Source organism: Schistocerca gregaria, chromosome 2 (genome assembly GCF_023897955.1).
Source record: "Schistocerca gregaria isolate iqSchGreg1 chromosome 2, iqSchGreg1.2, whole genome shotgun sequence".
Lineage (NCBI taxonomy): Eukaryota > Metazoa > Arthropoda > Insecta > Orthoptera > Acrididae > Schistocerca > Schistocerca gregaria.
In genome coordinates, this window is record NC_064921.1 from 28,081,947 (window position 1) to 28,098,223 (window position 16,277).

Genomic DNA, 16,277 nt, shown 5'->3' on the forward strand with positions numbered 1-16,277 from the left:
ACGTAGCACCCCCCCCCCCCCCCCCCGACCGCTGGAATGCTGCTCTCCAATTAGCTACTGCATTAATCACGTGATTACGTCATAGAACCCCAGATGATGGTCTGTAGGAGGAAAATAGCGCGAAAATCACTCAGCCTGCGCTGGTCATCTGTGGACAGTATGGAAGGAGTGCACTCTATTTATTTTTGAACATTTCATTGATCACTCTGATACAAAATACATGGTTGGGGCCATCACACACAGCCCATAGACCTGTAAACGACTTCTAAATAACGCTCTCCAGGCACGCAAACAACTCCTAATTTTCCGAAATGATTTAATTACACACTTGCAGACTCCTCCAAACTAATGCAGCACAGGGATGTGTAGACATGCTCAGTAGTCGTAAACTGTCCAAATTATGCGTAGCACAGCCTACAGGCCCACTCTCAAAATAATGCAATCAACATGCGCAAGCACCCTCTGCCAACCCCTGTCCGGTAGAGGGCACAGGCAACCCCAACGAAGTGTCGTGGCCGTCAGCTGTCAGACCACGCACAGCCCTCGGCTTGGGTCCCACAAGCATGAAGCGGTCACATCCCTTTTCATACTTGACGCCAGAGAAATTACTATCGCTTTACATGTTCACCTAGACACATGGCCTGACGCGACCGGCCAGGGACTGTCACAGTCGCAGCCGCCAGCGAACGCACGTGAAAGTTACCTGCCTCTGTTTTCGTTTATACACTCACGCTTATACTGACGTCACGGAATTCCATACGCACCTACACGAGACACCTGCAAGCAGCAGATGTCTTTACCGCCGATGAGAGAATAGCACAGGCCGCATTGCTCCTAGCGCGACGTGACACACCCGGTTAACCATACTTAACTACCCAGCGTGCTCGCCACGAATGTCTGTGTGGTGACTCGCCATCTAAAACTTTCTCAATATTATTCTTTCGACACATAGCTTAAAAAAATTTTTAAAAATGAGGGCCATGTCGACCTCTCGGGAATTGTATACTGCCCCAGAAATAGTTAACGATCGCTTTCTACATGTCTCAACTTGTATGCACGGAAAATCTTACCTTAACAGAATCTGTTTACAAAAATATCCAGACCACTCGTCCCAGTGCACCTAACGTGAAACCCTTCCTGCTCTCAACATACGCAAACGTCCTCAACACTATGTAGGGGCTCCTATGTCCCAGCACAAAGGACGTGAATTAATCGAGCATTGTGATTCGCTCTTATCGAATTTACCCTCAGCATTACTGATACCTCCAATATCGAAGAACTGACCACCTTTTTTCCTTTTGCAGCCTAGACTTTCAGCCGTTATTTTGCACATAACGCCATGTTGCACTGACAATTAAATCATACAATCCACCATAGATATCATCAAATATGGAAGGACTCTTGCCATAGGACACACAGTCCTCCTTCTCGGTTTCTCTACCAGTAAACTATGTTATCCAACTGCGCACAGTTTGAGCCATAGCACGACGTCCTGTGCCTGCACGAAAAGCATTATTCAACATGGTGGCATTGTTGTCAGGGTTCCTCCGAACCATAATCCGTAGGTAGCGGTCATCCACTGCAGAAGCAGTCATTGGGCGGCCTGAGCGAGGCATGTCACCGACAGTTCCTGTCTCTCTGTATCTCCTCCACGTCCGAACAGTATCGCTTTGGTTCAATGCGAGACGCCTAGACACCTCCCTTGTTGACAGCCATCGAACCGCAGTGTTGGCCGTATAGGCATGGTTCAACTACAGACAACATTAGCCGTTTACGTTCTTCCTAGTGGAATGACTGGAACTCATCGGCTGTCGGACCCCTCCGTCTAATAGGCGCTGCTCATGCATGTTTGTTTACACCTTTGGGCGGGTTCAGAGACATCTCTGCACAATTAAAGGGACTGTGTCTGTGATATAAATCCACAGTTAACGCCTATCTTCAGGAATTCTGGGAACCTGGCTGATGAAAAACTTATTTTGATGTGTGTATTAACATGACTAGCTAAACAGGGTATTTACTTGCATGTCATATTTAAAGCATCTCTGAATAGCTGTTACCGTTCTATTATTTCGCAAGTATTAATAATTAGTAGAATAATGAACAACTGCGAAATGAAAAGGCAGACGAAGCACTTGCATTATCTTCAGACCGCGCCTAACTTGGATAGGGGGCGAACTATCTCGGTTGTAAGATCAGAGCTCTTTCGGCAGTCTCGGAAGACAGACATGTTGTCCGCCGCGGTCAGTTGAGGCTTAGTTGACCTTCCGCTGTGGCCGAACGGTTCTAGGCGCTTCAGTCTGGAACGGAACGACTTCTACGGTCGCAGGTCGCAGGTTCGAATCCTGCCTCAGGCATGGATGTCTGTGATGTCCTTAGGTTCGTTAGGTTTAAGTAGTTCTAAGTTCTAGGGGACTGATGACCTTAGATGTTAAGTCCCATAGTGCTCAGAGCCATTTGAACTATTTGAGACTTAGTTAGCAATGTATCGTGTATAAATCAGAGCAGGTTCGGGAGCCTCGGAAGACAGACGTGTTGTCTGCCGCGGTCGGCGCCAGGATAAGACTTCATAAGCAATGTATGGTTATATGGACGTGTAGCTGAGAACAGTGTGCCTTTAATTGCAGAAATACGCAATTAATTTGTTGAAGAATAGAAATCATTTGTGACCCTGAAGTGGAATTCAGTTGTACAGTTTATCATGTTCTGCTAATAAAAAGTGAGTGCCATCCCGTATAAAAAAATTGATTGGAAATTATTTCTAAAATAACAGTTTTACTCTAAGTGTTTCTTACAGCCTCAAGACTACGGATTCACTACGAATGTGCTGTTTCCTGTGAACTTTTATAAGAACTTACGTATTGCGCTCATGGCGGTGGAAGCCAGTAGGCACCACGCGTGTACTGCAATCTTAATACAAATTAGATCATTGACACATCGTTTTTGAGGGAATACGCACGTATATATCACTTCTCCTCACTCTCTCTTTTTCAACTTGCCGGAATAGCAACCAGAGTAAAATTTCTTAGCTTCAGTTATTCATCGTTCCATTTATTTCCCGAAGCCCAGTTGACAGGCATTGGGAGTTTTCAACTTTTTGATCCCAATCGCATTTTGCAGATGCATTTACATCGTATAATCCTTTTATGGACGGGACGGCATACGCCGTGAGCAGTTTCTGTAGGGTTTGATGAAAACTTTTTCCATAGACTACGTTTCTGTACAAGATGGGATCAGGACGACACATTACACTTTATATATATACACCATGCACCTACCTGAGATGACGAGTAAAACCAGGAAAGTCGTTTCAGGTGTGGACTATCTGTTTTTCACATTTGAGAAGTGCACTAAATGCAACATATATCTCCGTTTCACTGGAAAAATAACTATTTCTTCATTTCCATTGAAAAGAACAGAATAGTGAAAAATATTCTGATTGGTTTTTCAGATGTGATAATAAAATAACATTTCATGTTCTTGTATAAATATATTTATGTATTTCTGTTGTCAGTTTATAAATGAAATCGATGAATGTAATCTCTGAAAATACGTTACTATTTGGATAAAGAAAGTGTTTGAATCATGGTATATCATATACCCTAATATTTTGGTAGAATGTTTCAGCGTTATTTTGTCCCACAACGAAGGCTTTCACACCAATAACTCATTCAGAAATTGTAATTTAGAACCGAGCAGGATATTTCCACTTGATGCTGATCCAAAACCGTACAGCTTCTAAAAGTCTACTGCAGGCGGAAGAAAGGATGAGAGGGTAATAGAGCGAGAGGGAGATTTGTGAGTGCGTTAAACCCATTCCCTCGAAAATTTCTCTCCTTCATACCCCCTCTGTGTTACCGCAGATGACGTGTGACTGATCTCGTTTGTACTAAGACATGTGAGGTGCCTGTTTGCTTCCACCGCCGTGAGTGGGATGGATAAGTTGTAATTAATGTTCACCATCCTGCAGTCCTCTACAGTTGTTGATGGCTGCGCAGAAAACAGCTCGTAGGTCGTGGATCGGTTATTGTCAGGCTGTAATAAACTCTTAGCGAGGAACTGATATTTTATAAATAATTAAATTTGTAAATAGTTTGTTTATACGGATTACCACTCACTTCTTTATTAGCAGAATACTAGAAACTGCAAATTATGTACCACTTATTGAATCAAAAATAATTTCCATTCTTCACACTTTCATAGAAAAAACAAAACAATGACCCGCTAGTTCTCAATTACATGTCACGTAACCGGAGGTTGCTAATAAAGCTCTTAACCAGTATCGACAGTGACAGACAATGTGTCTGTCCTCCGAGACTGCCGACCAGCTCTGACCTTAATCACTTCACCCGCCATCCAAGTTAGATTCGATCCGAAGATCTTCGATGAGCTTCGTCGGCCTTTCCGTTTACCAGATGTTTATTATTCTGCTGGTTAACAATACTTTTAAAGTAGTGGAATAGCATGCTATTGAGATATGCTTTTATATGGAATGCTAGTAAATTCACTGGTTGGGTTTTTTAACATTAATAACAGAAGATTTATCATTTTGGTGCGCTGTTTCCGAATGCAGCAGCCAATCGCGGAGGAGGACCATAATCTAGGCGGTCTTTCTCGCGATAATGAACAAACCTTCTATCGTCGATACCTCACACCACATTATATCTTCCCACTGCTGTAGCTTAATAGGATGGCTGTAAAGCCAGAAACATTAAAAGTCGGGTAGAGGTTTTATAGTCGATTCGCAAAGAAGTTACATTTAAGGAACACAAATAAAATAAATGAAATGAACCGTTAAATGAATTGAACCTGGTCATGTACATGTTTCAATCAGTCACTCACAATGATGTATGATTGAATAATTTACTATAGTCATCATAACAACGTTCGTACTGTGGAGTTAAAAATCAAATAAGAAGTAAAGTTTGATGACGTTGTCAACCAGTAGACAAGTAATCTGTTGTAATATCTTTATGTTAGCGACTGAAATCCCATGAAGTCAAGATCGTACGTAGATTACTAGTTTGGGCTAACAATCTATCCATCTTCAGATCTGAGATATAAAACAGTCTTTTCTCATGTAAGCAACATACAGCAGTTTACAGAACTGTACATAATATTGTAGCACGGTTCAAGAGTATATACATGAATTAATTAAAGAATACATGTCATGAAACGTCCTCTATTAGTGTTGGCACCATTACGGCTTCACACATCATTAAAATCTTTCTTAAAATGGCAATACCACATACATGACATAGTTAAAACAGCTTTTCGTCGTTAGTAACCATGTAATTGAACGATGTTCATAAAACCGAAAATATGCATTAATGTAGAGAACAGGTACTGAAAACAGAAGAACAGTATTCGCATAAGGAACTAGCCACTAAAATAACTATATGAAAATGGTATCGTCTTACCGAAGACGTTATGCCCTTAAAACTTAGTAACTGATACAATTAGTAATTATATAATCTCGTAGCAGAGGTCACCACGTATATGCTTCTGTAACGTAGAACATGTCGATTGTATGGCAGCCGACTCACATAACAACATTCAAGAAATGCAACATTCGGCATATACGTAGTGCACACCTGCCTGACCGGTACTGTAGCGAAACTGCGACTGACGGCCATTAAGTTTTGATGCGCTTGCTTGACGCGAAGACTGCCAGATGGCGTTAGCAGCTGTCTCTAAAACTTACATAAAATCTACATTTTCTGATAATCTTTTAAGGAACAAGATGAAAACTAATTTAAATCTAAACAGATGACAACAATACTCCTCGTCTTCAATTAAAACAACAGGACAATAACGATGAGAGCTAGCATGATAGCAATCTGCCTACGTTACATAAACCAAGGAATATAATTTTATGTAATATTTTATCGTATTGATATTTTACAATGGATTGCCGGCGTTAACCACAACCTTAAAATATTTTTAATTTTATTACATGTCTACATGCAACATTATGGGCGCAATTGAGGTAGAACTAATGACAGACAATTTTACCGTAATTATACGGTAAATGTAAATATAGTGTGAGTAGGGCCTCCCGTGAGGTAAACTGTTCGCCGGGTGCAAGTCTTTCGATTTGACGCGACTTCGGCGACTTGCTCGTCGATGGGGACGAAATGATTATGATTAGGACAACGAAACAACCAGTCCCTGAGCACATAAAAATCTCCGACCCAGCCGGGAATCGAACCAGGGCTCTTAGGGCTGACATTCTGTCACGATGACCACTTTTTTAAAATCTTATTTTGTTCGTTATAGTTCGTTGCAATTGTTCGTGGCGGACGTCGCCCTGACGCCCGTTGAAGTTCGTTACTGATCCATTCACTCAGGTTTTTTTTTGTTACAGAGGGCAGCTAACCCTATGACCGAACACGCTGAGCTACCGTGCCGGCACCACTCAGCTACCGGGGGCGGACATTATACGGTAATAGGTAACAACAGATAATTAAACTGAAAATTATTTAATATGTGTAACAATGCACATAATGAACGGCATTTTAACATGTTACGCTACATGTTTTCACAACAAGCCATGGTTTACGGAGCTTCGCTCGTATTCAATAGCCGAGCGTGGTAGCCACGTGGTCTCAGGCACCTTGCCACGGTTCGCGCGGCTCCCGCCGACGAATGTTCGAGTTCTTCCTCTGGCATATGTGTGTGTGTTGTCCTTAACGTAAGTTAGTTTAAGTCACATCAAGTAATATGTAAGCCTAGGGACCGATGACCTCAGCAGTTTGGTCCCATAGGAACTTACCACCAGCATCTTCAACATTATGAATCGTTACGGAAATCGAAGAAATATTAGGCAGTTTTTATCTTAGTGGCAGTAATAACAAAGGTAATAACAAAGGATTATTCAATTTATAAAACCGAAAAAGTACAAAATGAATGAAAAAAATGGTTCAAATGGCTCTAAGCACTATGGGACTTAACATCTGAGGTCATCAGTCCTCTAGACTTAGAACTATTCAAACCTATCTAACCTACACACATCCATGCTCGAGGCAGGTTTCGAACCTGCGACCGTAGCAGCAGCTCGGTTCCGGACTGAAGCGCCTAGAACCGCTCGGTCACAGTGGGCGGCGACAAAATGTATGACAATGTAAATAATATAAAGAGATCTCATGAAAGAAAAAGTAATGAAAACTTCATTTATCTCTGCGGCTAGGTGCTTACCAAGTGCATACATGAAAGTACAACATTTAGGTTCCTGGAATTTATCGTAATCTTATACATCCAATGTACCATTGGTCAATATCCACTTACAGAATTATATCTATTTGTAACTAACTTATTACCATGACCTTTCATATGGTTGGCATTCCCACTCTTATGTGGTAACCCTCACATAATCGGACTCAATACAATTTTTGGAAAGAATCGGTGAGATTTAGTCAAAGCATTTGTCCACATGTAGGCAGCAGTATTGCTCGAGGTCTAACTTCAAATCGGTAGACTGTGTGTGCAATTGTCACTTAATTGCCTTCCCAAGACAAGGCAAAATAATAATAATTATGTATTTTAGTTTGTACGTTTACAGGTATTGGATCGAATATTTTTAATGTTGAAGGCCAGATGTGACTATCCCGACACTTAGCTATTGGCAATTCATTATATAGATAAATTCTTCTCGGGTTGACAGCCGAGTCAATGCGTTGTTCTCCAGCAACGTTTCAGCAAGTTTCTTACTTGCTGAAACGTTGCTGGAGAACAACGCATTGACTCGGCTGTCAACCCGAGAAGAATTTATCTTCAAGATTCGCCGAGAAAGCCTGCATTCTCATATAATTCATTATATAATTAATAGCTAGCGGCATATTTACGCCTCTGAACATCCACGTTCATGTAAAGTTTGTTAAGCACGTAATACACTCCTGGAAATGGAAAAAAGAACACATTGACACCGGTGTGTCAGACCCACCATACTTGCTCCGGACTCTACGAGAGGGCTGTACAAGCAATGATCACACGCACGGCACAGTGGACACACCAGGAACCGCGGTGTTGGCCGTCGAATGGCTCTAGTTGCGCAGCATTTGTGCACCGCCGCCGTCAGTGTCATCCAGTTTGCCGTGGCATACGGAGCTCCATCGCAGTCTTTAACACTGGTAGCATGCCGCGACAGCGTGGACGTGAACCGTATGTGCAGTTGACGGACTTTGAGCGAGGGCGTATAGTGGGCATGCGGGAGGCCGGGTGGACGTACCGCCGAATTGCTCAACACGTGGGGCGTGAGGTCTCCACAGTACATCGATGTTGTCGCCAGTGGTCGGCGGAAGGTGCACGTGACCGTCGACCTGGGACCGGACCGCAGCAACGCTCGGATGAACGCCAAGACCGTAGGAACCTACGCAGTGCCGTAGGGGACCGCACCGCCACTTCCCAGCAAATTAGGGACACTGTTGCTCATGGGGTATCGGCGCGGACCATTCGCAACCGTCTCCATGAAGCTGGGCTACGGTCCCGCACACCGTTAGGCCGTCTTCCGCTCACGCCCCAACATCGTGCAGCCCGCCTCCAGTGGTGCCGCGACAGGCGTGAATGGAGGGACGAATGGAGACGTGTCGTCTTCAGCGATGAGAGTCGCTTCAGCCTTGGTGCCAATGATGGTCGTATGCGTGCTTGGCGCCGTCCAGGTGAGCGCCACAATCAGGACTGCATACGACCGAGGCACACAGGGCCAACACCCGGCATCATTGTGTGGGGAGCGATCTCCTACACTGGCCGTACACCTCTGGTGATCGTCGAGGGTACACTGAATAGTGCACGGTACATCCAAACCGTCATCGAGCCATCGTTCTACCATTCCTACACCGGCAAAGGAACTTGCTGTTCCAACAGGACAATGCACGTCCGCATGTATTCCGTGCCACCCAACGTGCTCTAGAAGGTGTAAGTGAACCACCCTGGCCAGCAAGATCTCCGGACCTGTCCCCCATTGAGCATGTTTGGGACTGGATGAAGCGTCGTCTTACGCGGTCTGCACGTCCAGCACGAACGCTGGTCCAACTGAGGCGCCAGGTGGAAATGGCATGGCAAGCCGTTCCACAGGACTACATCCAGCATCTCTACTATCGTCTCCATGGGAGAATAGCAGCCTGCTTTGCTGCGAAAGGTGGATATACACTATACTAGTGCCGACATTGTGCATGCTCTGTTGCCTGTGTCTATGTGCCTGTGGTTCTGTCGGTGTGATCATGTGATGTATCTGACTCCAGGAATGTGTCAATAAAGTTTCCCCTTCCTGGGACAATGAATTCACGGTGTTCTTATTTCAATTTCCAGGAGTGTATATTGTGTGCCGATTCTTTCGCCTCTCTTCGGAATGCTCTCAGTTCATATTCTGTACTCTTTAGACTGTTCATTCCTTTCGACATATCCTGGAATTACTCTTCACTTTCACTGAGGATAGCAATGTCATCAGCGAATCTTATCGCTGATATCCTTTCACCTTGAAATATAATCCTACTCTTGAGCATTTCTTTTATTTCCGCCATTGCTTCTTCGAAGCATAGTCCGATCTGCAGGGTCGAAATACTGTACACTCTTGCCTTACTCTCTTTTTAACCCAAGCCCTTCGTTCTTTGCTTTCCCGTAATACTGTTCCCTCTACGTTCTTGCACATAATGTATATTACCCATCTTTCACTAGGGCTTACCCCTACTTTTCTCAGACTTTCAAACACCCTGCACCATTTCACATTGTCAAACGTCTTTTCCACGTCGACAGATCGTATGAGTGCTCTCGATTGTTCTTCAGTCCTACTTTCATTATCAACCACAGCGTCACAACTACCTCTCTAGTGCTTCTATGTTTCCTTCGGTTTTTCAATTTTGTTTTCCATTCCTCTGTATACTATTCTTGTCACCATCTTGGACGCATGAGCTCTTACGCTGAATGTAGGGTAATTCTCGCAATTGCCAGTTCTTGCTGTCTTCGGAATTATGTGAATGATATTTCTCCGAAAGTCTCATAGTACATCGCCAGTCTGACTTCTATACACCAACGTGAAAAGTCGTTTCGTTGCCACCTCCCCCAATGATTTTAGGAATTCCGGTAGAATGTTGTCTGTCCCTTCAGTCTTATTTGATCTATAGTCTCCCAAAGCTCTTTAAAATTCAAATTCTAATACTCGATTCTCTACCTCTTCGCTGTCGACTCCTGTTTCTTCTACGCCATTAGACGAATCCTCCTCCTTACAAAGGCCTTCAGCGTACTCTTTCCACTTATCTACTCTCTCCTCTGCATGATTGTATTCCAACTGCTCCCTAAATGTTACCGCACTTGCTTTTAATTTCACCGAAGGCTGTTTCGATTTTTCTATGTATTGAGTCAGTCCTTCCGACAACCCTTTCTTTCTCGATTTCGACATAAGTTTCGTGCAGCCAGTTTGCTGTAGCTTCCCTGTATTTCCCATTTACTTCATTCCTAAGTAACATGTAGCTCTGGATTACTGAATTCCCCCAAACATGTTTATATTTGCGTCTTTCGTCCACCAGCTGAAGTATTTCTTATATTACCCGTGGTTTCTTCGCAGCTACCTTCTTTGTCCCCGCATTTTCTTCCTCTCCAACTGAACAGCCTACTAACCTATTCATTGCCGTAGTATCCATAGCCTGACAGAACTTCAAACGTAGCTCTTCATTCTGCATCTCATTTCTTTGTCCATTGATTCTTCCTCACTAGCCCTTCAAATACAACTCAATTCTCATCGTTACTAAATAGTGACCTGAGGTTATATCTGCTCCTGGGTATGCCTAGCAATCTGATTTCGGACTCTCTGTCTGGCTTTAATGTTATCTAACTGGAATCTTCCCGTATCTTCCGGCCTTTTCTAATTATACCTCCTCCTCTAGAGATTCTTGAAGGGAGTAATCGTTATTGCTCGCTGAAATTTGTTACACAACTCAGTTCGTCTATCTCCCCTCTCATTTCTCCTACCTAGCCAATATTCTCCCGTAACCCTTTCTTCTATCCTTCCCTTACAGCTGCATTCCAGTCCCCCATGACTATTACTTTTCCATCACCCTTTACGTACTGAATTATAAGTATCCTCATATACTCCGTCGATCTCTTCATCTTATGCTTGCGACGTCGGTATGTATACCTGAATTCTTGTTTCGGTGTTGGTTTGCTGTTGATTGTGATGGCAACAACCCTACCACTGAATTGTTCACTGGAACTGACTCTGTTCCTTACCTTCCTACTTGTAACTAATACTGCTCCCGTTATAACATTTTATTCTACTGTTGAAATTACCCTATACTCGTCTTATCACAAATCTTTGTCTTCTTTCCATTTCACTTGACTGACCCCACTACATGTAGATTGAGCCTTAGCATTTCTCTTTTCAGATTTTCTAGCTGTCCTACCACGTTCAAATTTTTCACATTCCATGCCCCAACTCGTAAAACGTTATCCATTATTCAATCTGTTCTCATGGCCGCCTTTCCCTTGGCAGTCCTCTCTCGGAGATTCGAAAGGTGGACGAGTCCTGTAGTGTGCACCAAGAATCATTCGGATATAAAAAGGAAGTAGTTTAGAAGTTTATGGGAATATTAAAAGAAAGAAACCTACCAGATTAACTAGACGGGAGGTGACATTCTGTGAAAGTCGTAGTAAACCTATGAAAATCCTGCAAATCTTGATCCCGAGGCACTGTTCGGTTGCTGTCACATGTCTGAGCATGCACATCTCCCGCGTGCTCGGTCCCGAGTACTTGGCTGTGTCCTTACGTAAGGCTGAGTGAGAGGAGCAGACGTGTTCAGCGATCAAAAATCATGCTCACGACAAAAGTTTGCTTGCTCATAGTCGGGTGATACGTGAAGCACAGTTTGTGGAAATGGCAGAGCGATTTGCGCAAGAGTTTAATGCTGGAAGTGTTTTGGCAAAACCTCCAGCCAAGTCTGCAACGCAAAACTTTTAGTGGTCAAATGGAGTGAATAGGGTTCTGTAGCGAATGAAAAGCGTACCTGTCCGAAAACAGGTCTAACATCAAGAAACATTTCTGACTGAAGAAAAGTATGAAACGAAGACAGACGAAATCTCACCCCTGAGCCCCCCGGAGTGGCCACGAGGTCTGAGGCGCTTTGTCGCGGATTGCGCGACCCCTCACGCCGGAGGTTAGAGTCCTCCCTTGGGCATGGCGGTGTGCGCCGTTCTTAGCGTAAATTAGTTTCAGTTAGTTTAAGTAGTGTGTAAGTCTGGGGACAGATGGCCTCAGCAATTTGGACCCTTAGGAATTCATACACATTTGAACGTTTTCTCCACTCTACTTATCAGTGTAAGTGGGAGTTAAGAGATCGTCGTTTCCAAATGTTATCACAAAGGACTTGCGCCTGTAGCCTTACAAATTTACTGTTCTTCATCCATTAAGGCGTCGAGATGAACTTTTGTTTGTTGAGTTCTCCAGGTGATTTCTGAGTCAAGAGGAATCAATAGTCTTGTATCCTAATTTTTTATACCTTAAATAGTATTACATTGCCGGTTGGTATTTATCGTAATCTTTCCAAGGCGTTTCATCGTGTAGATCGTCACACTTTCTTACAAGAACTCAAGTTTTGTGGAATTGATAGCTATACACACAGCTGGTCTCAATTATCTGTAACAAACAGAACGCAAAAAGTCTTGCTCAATAATCCAGACAACATAGGAAAGGTATACAATTTCAGTGACTAAGGGGAAAAAGTCACAAAAGGAGTTCCTACCTTCCGCCTGGTTCGAAAAAACTTTTTGAAGCTTTACCTCCAGGCCACGACGGATAATGGACAACTTGGAAGTCCCTGACTAGACTGAGCTCCGGAGTTGGAAAACCAAAAGTTAACTTGGCAAGATGGGGTGACACCGATCCATATGATATTCGGTGTGACTGTGGAGAAGAACAGACAGTTCGGCACATGCTTCTGCGTCGATTGTACCCAGTCTCCTGTACAGAAGACGATCTTCAGCAAGCAACAGAAAATGCACTGGAAATGGCCACGTTTTGGTCATAAGTAATTTAATCATAACTGTGTAAAATGTTTGTACATGTACATGTATGTTTCTGACACGGGAATAATAATAATAATAATAATAATAATAATAATAAACATGGTTCAATTATGGATCCACTTCTATTTTTTAGATATAGGAATGGCCTTCCACTTGACAATCAACAAGCAAAATTGGTACTTTTCGGAGACCATACTGGCGTTATAATGGATCCCTTTAGAGAGAAACCAGCAGAGGAGTTGGTAAATTATTAAGTTGTTCTCTGAAAATGGACTCTCGCTGAATTTTGAAAAAAGGAAAATAAAACGCTACATTCATTCCTGTACATCAAGTAGAGCCATACCAACGTATATGCGCTTTCGAAATTGTACACGCCTACAAAACTAGAGGAAAAAGTGACCTTTATAACCCACTGATAAAGTTGTTAGCGGCTACGAAATGAGTGCAATGTTCTGTAAAAAATGATTTTGATCATTTGTCCAATATCCTAAGAAGTCTGGCAGATAGCGACGCAAGTTTAAAATCTAATTTAAAATCGTATCTCCTGGACAACTTCTTCTATTCCATCAACTAATTTCTACTTACTGGTCGCTAGCACAAAAAAGTGTAGGTGCATGAATAGCACTAAAAATAATAATGTGTTCATTAATATTAACACTAATCAAGGCCTGTAAATTGACTCGATAAAGGAATCGTTCAGAATAACAAATTTCTTCAGATTGTGTCTGGTCCAGCGTGCCAGGTTATGTGAAGACACGAGAATGCGCCATTATGTGTCAGAGAATCCCCGTCAATACTAACAAGGCAACAGACGTGGAAAACAAGGAGTCCCAGAAATCGACTCTGTGCGAAACTTCGGGCTACAATTGTGATAGTATCCAGTTATGGCCTTCTGGAAGGACAGCTTTTAGACTTCGCGTGCCCCAGCTGGCTGCCCCTCGCTGCGCCCCCACTGCAGCCGCCTGACGCCGGAGCGCGAAGCACTGCACAGCGGGCTGACAACCAGAGCCCCTGTACTCGCGCTATCTCCAAGGCACGGAAGGTGATACGTCTCGTCTGCCATACCTCATCCGATATCTTGTTCGAGAACACAGGTTACTGTAGGCGAGAAATGGCTAAGTACACTACTGGCCATTAAAATTGCCACACCACGACGATGACGTGCTACAGACGTGAAATTTAACCGACAGGAAGAAGATGCTATGATATGCAAATGATTAGCTTTTCAGAGCATTCAGACATGGTTGGCGTCGGTGGCGACACCTACAACGTGCTGACATGAGGAAAGTTTTCAACCGATCTCTCATACACACACAGCAGTTGACCGGCGTTGCCTGGTGAAACGTTGTTGTGATGCCTCGTGTAAGGAGGAAAAATGCGTACCATCACGTTTCCCACTAAGGTAAAGGTCGGATTGTAGCCTATCGCGATTGCAGTTTATCGTATCGCGACATTGGTGCTCGCGTTCGTCGAGATCCAATGATTGTTAGCAGAATATGGAATCGGTGGGTTCAGGAGGGTAATACGGAAAGCCATGCTGGATCCCAACGGCCTCGTATCACTAGCAGTCGAGATGACTGGTATCTTATCCGTATGACTGTAACGGATCGTGCAGCCACGTCTCGATCCCTGAGTCAACAGGTGGGGACGTTTGCAAAACAACAACCATCTGCACGAACAGCTCGACGACGTTTGCAGCAGCATGGACTATTAGCTCGGACACCATGGCTGCGGTTACCCTTGACGCTTCCTCACAGACAGGAGCGTCTGCGATGGTGTACTCAAAGACGAACCTGGGTGCACGAATGGCAAAACGTCGTTTTTTCGTATGTATCTAGGTTCTACTTACAGCATCATGATGGTTGCATCCGTGTTTGGCGACTTTGCGGTGAACGCACATTGGAAGTGTGTATTCGTCATCGCCATACTGGCGTATCTCCCGGAGTGATGGTATGGGGTGCCATTGGTTACACGTCTGGGTCAACTCTTGTTAGAATTGACGGCACTTTGAACATTAGACGTTACATTTCAGATGTGTTACAACCCGTGGCTCTACCCTTCATTCGATCCCTGCGAAGCCCTACATTTTAGCAGCATAATGCACGACCACATGTTGCAGGTCCTCCAAGGGCCTTTCTGGATACAGAAAATATTCGACTGCTGCCGTGGCCAGCACATTCTCCAGATCTCTCACCAACTGTAAACGTCTGGTCAATGATGGCCGAGCAACTGGCTCGTCACAATAAACCAGTCACTACTTTTGATGAACAGTGGTATCGTGTTGAAGCTGCATGGGCAGCTGTACCTGTACACGCCATCCAAGCTCTGTTTTACTCAATGCCCAGGCACATCAAGGCCGTTATTACGGCCAGAGGTGGTTGTTCTGGGTACTGATTTCTCACAATCTATGCTGCCAAATTGCGTGAAAATATAATCACATGTCAGTTCTAGTATAATATATTTGTCCAATGAATACCCGTTTATCATCTGCATTTCTTCTTGGTATAGCAATTTTAATGTCCGGTAGTGTAATATGTGTAAATAATACGTCAACCTTACACACAATCCGTTCTATATTATTTTAAATATATTTACGTATTGATGTGTTGCAACTATGTGCACTACTCAGAATCAAAGTTAATAAACCTGATCAATTGAAGAATTTTTATTAAGTTCTGTTAATGATTTTCGTTTCACAATTTAATCATGCCAGTCTCGTTGAACAACAGCGCATCTCCTGAAAATGTACTTCACTTTAAAAGTGTTAACACCGACATGCAAATAAAATAACGTACAACAGCGACGTTAATAATTAAGTAGCGCTGCACTACCTCTTTAATGACACATTCTTTCGTTTACACTGGATTTGTGAGTCGCAAAATACAAATATTCCAAGCGAAGAGATCCCTGGCTCCATCTACAGGTTCAGAACCGCGCACTTTGATACAATTAACAAAGCACTTTACGCACTCCACTGTGCCGTATCGGTCGGCTGCAATAGAGTGGAATGACGGACTAACAACGGGGAAACGCGAAGTTTAAAAGCTCTACATTCAGAAGAGCGTAACTGCTTACTTTCAGAAATATGGCTTAGATTTTCGCACTGGGTTGTTTTCTGGGGCTGATGTGTTGCAGATGAACTTCTCTTTGTCCTTAAAATATGGGGTCAAATCGGTGACATTTCTGAACCGTCCTCGCTCCAAACTATGCGTTTCCTTGAACTTGGCTGTCTATCTACGTTTGGTTTCCCGCCGTTGTTGCGGTTATGC